This window comes from Psammomys obesus, unplaced genomic scaffold, assembly GCF_907164565.1.
Source record: "Psammomys obesus unplaced genomic scaffold, mPsaObe1.curated_primary_1811, whole genome shotgun sequence".
Classification (NCBI taxonomy): domain Eukaryota; kingdom Metazoa; phylum Chordata; class Mammalia; order Rodentia; family Muridae; genus Psammomys; species Psammomys obesus.
Genome location: NW_026596073.1, coordinates 33,340,356 through 33,343,730, shown reverse-complemented (window position 1 = coordinate 33,343,730; position 3,375 = coordinate 33,340,356). Strand labels below are relative to the sequence as shown.

At 42.1% G+C, this 3,375-nt stretch overlaps 1 non-coding gene across 1 annotated transcript; it reads left to right on the top strand.

Moving 5' to 3' along the window:
- Positions 1-207: 207 nt before the first annotated feature.
- Positions 208-339, top strand: LOC129690566 (small nucleolar RNA SNORA17). Its single transcript, XR_008722319.1, has one exon. It is a non-coding gene; the product is annotated as a small nucleolar RNA SNORA17 (small nucleolar RNA).
- Positions 340-3,375: the final 3,036 nt, after the last annotated feature.

The window sequence follows — 3,375 nt, the reverse complement described above, 5'->3', positions numbered from 1 at the left end:
GCTCTGTTTCTCTGTTTATGCGTCTTTGATCCAATACTACATTGTCCTTCTTTTCTTTCTCCCTTCCTAAATAAGGTTTTCTTATCCTAATAAAGTTTGTTATAAAACAGGCTGGTGATGATGGTACATAAACTCTTCCCCTTGGGTGTGATATTAAGGAGGCAGGAGTTAGGTCCTTCATGGTCATTAATAAGAGTGTATTTTCTGCCTGTTCCTAGAGGCCTTGCAGGTGTGGCTGCTGTGTCACCTGTGTGCCAGTAGGTGGCAGAGAGGAGAGAGGCTCTGTATAAGCTCAGTGTTCTGACCTGTGAACAGTTGGATGATTTACATCTTAACATTCCCGGAAAAAAAGTGAGCCTGAGATGACCCCCAGTCTGGCATCAAGGAGCTGGGATGGGGAGCTAGCCTGAGACAACCAGCAGTCTGGCACTGGGCAGGCCCAGATGGGAATCCCAGGGTGGCAAGCAAATTGGAGAATAAAAGACCCCCACCTGGGACCACGTGACACTTGCAAGACACTTTGAAGGGCCTGCTTGGGTGGGCCAGTTGAAGAATGAGTGTGAGATGACCACCAGGCTTGTGTCACACAGGCCTGGGGGCAGCCCATGCCAGAGGCGATCCTGGTACCATAATGCAGAAGCAGGGCTTAGCAAGAGAGGCAGAACTAGAAATGCTGGGATCACACACATACATCTTCTTCTCCGGCTCCTTATGCGGGACCTGGGGACCAAGGTCAGGTCAGGTTTGCAAGGCAAGTGCTATTACCTGCGGAGCCATCTCTCCAGCCATCTTGAGAATATTTTTATGCCTTGTAGCTCTTTTTTTTTTTTTCCTCAACACTGGTTAACTACCATTGTCTGAGTGTTCGCTGTGAAGCACACCTTGGTTGCTTCTAGACTTTGGCAGTTATGAACAAAGCTTCTATAAATGTCCACACACAGGTTTTTGTGTGAACATGAGTTTTCAGTTTGTTTGGTGTAAATAGCAGGAAGTGAGATTGCGGAATCCTCTGGTAAGATTAAACTGCTAAGCCATCCTACTCAGCGGCAGAACGATTCTGCATTTCTCGCAGTGATGAGTGACAGCTACCAGGGCCCTGCATCCTTGCCAACAATTACAGTCCCCAAATTCTGGATTTCAGCTGCTCTACTGGGTGTGAAGTGATAACCTACAGTGATACTAATTTGCCATTTCCTAATGATGTGTGAATTCGAGCACTTTTTAATATGAGATTTTGACATCAAGTCTCTTTGTGTGTGTGTGTGTCTGTGTGTGTGTGTAGGGGCAAAAGACGAGTTTGGCACTTTTCCTGAGGAGCCAGCCACCAGCCACTTTGCCTGTTGACACTGTCTCTCAGTGCCTTTAGAGCTCACCAAGTAGCTTAGACCAGCAGGGGAGTGAGCCCCACAGATGTGCCAGTGTCACCTCTGGCACGCCGGGATTGCGAGTTCGTGCCTCCACACTGGCCTTCTGCCCGGTGTGGATTCTGGGGATGAAACTCAGGTCCTTGTGTTCTCCAGGTTCGCCTGTTACCAACTGAGCTATCTCCCACAGTCCAAGACTTAAAAACAAAAACAAGATTCATAATATGGTTCCCTTGAAAAGATCATGTATAACATGGACTTGGTTGAATGAGGGACGTCCAGTGTGTGGACACCTCTGACTGTTTTGTCTTTTTTGGTTTGGTTTGTTCAGGTAGTAAGTCTTTTTTTCCGCTCATTCATCTTGGCTGGAAGCTAAAAGTCTTTTAATTTTTTTCTCTTATCTTCAGTAAAAACTTTGTTTTTGTGTTACTTTTTGCAGGTTTTTATTTTTATTTTTTTATTGTAACCAATCTGTCATTAAGGTCAGAAGTGTGAATTTCATCTCCGTATGCTCAGATACACCTTTGAGTCCCATCCCCCCACTCCCTTGGGACCATCCTTTCTGGAACATTCCTCCCTCCTGTGTCAGTGTAGAATGGCTGGTGTCCTGTGTGAAAGTTCGCTAATGCTCTACAGATTGTTATCAGAGCTTGAAGACAGTGTGACATTTTCTGCTAGAGATCAAGGCTGTTGTTGAATGTGCTGGCTTTCTAATGCCCACTTTTTCTTTCCTTTGGAGGCTCTTATACTCTTTCCTCTGTTCCTTCATGGAGTTTCTCGTCGTCCCCACCGCTCAGCACTTTTCCCCTGTGATGGGTCACACCGGTGGCCCTGTGCATGCTGCCTGAGTGTCTAGTCCTGAGCTACTTCTTCAGCCTAGGAGGATGGCTTTTTTTTTTTTCCTCAAAATTTTTAAGTCTAAAAATGTATATATTATTTCTGTCATCTGATCATTCTGGAGTCTTTTCCTTAAATGTTTCCTTTTTACGGTATTTTGGTATTCTGTTCCTCTTTCATGAATGTAAGCCTACCAAACATGATATCTAAGGTTTTATTTTGTTCTCTACAGTGACTTTATCTTCTGAACTCCATTTTTACTTATTTATCTTTACTTTTGTGATAGTCTCCATGCCAAAGGGTTTTCTTCAAATACCTGATGGATTTTTCCTGTTCATGGTGTATAGAGAAGGCTTAAAGTGTTGATTAAAAGCTCTGTGTGTGTATGTATGTGTGTTTGTGAGTGTATATGTAGGCATGTCTGTATACATGGTGTATATATGCACCTTTTTGTGGGTACATATATACATGCATATTTGTATACATAAGGGTGTGTATGCAAAAATAAGTATTTGTTTGTGAGTACATGTATGTATTTGTATTTATGTATATATGTGTATATACCTGTGTATGTATATATGTGTGTATGATATATCTTTGTATTTTTGTGTTTGTAAATATGTGTGTGTAAATGTGTATTTGTATGTGAGTACATGCATGTATTTTTATTTGTGTATATGTATATATGTATGTATATGTTCACATGTGTGGTTTATCTTTGTGTTTTTGTATATGTATGTATGTGCAAATATATATTTGTATGTGAGTGCTTGAATGTATTTGTGTTTTTGTATTGTGTACATGTGTATATGTATGTGTGCATGTATATATGTGTGTGTATGGTATATCTCTGTTTCTGTGTGTATATATGTATGTATAAGAACATGTGTGTGTACATGTGTATATGCATGTATGTATGTGATGTACATATGTGTGTATGGTATATCTTCGTGTTTCTGTGTGTACATGTGTAGTATATATGTGTGTGTATCTGAGCCTTTTCTTTGCACTCATGCAGTTTTCTTGGACAGAAATTTGTCCTTTCCTGTTGAGGGCTGCAACTCATTGTCAGCATCCTGGGGGTCAAGGCAGGAAGTGTCTAAGTTGTCTCCTTCCTCAGCATCTGAAATTTCACCCAGCACCGGCTCTGGGCAGTGCACAGTGGCTCCCACTG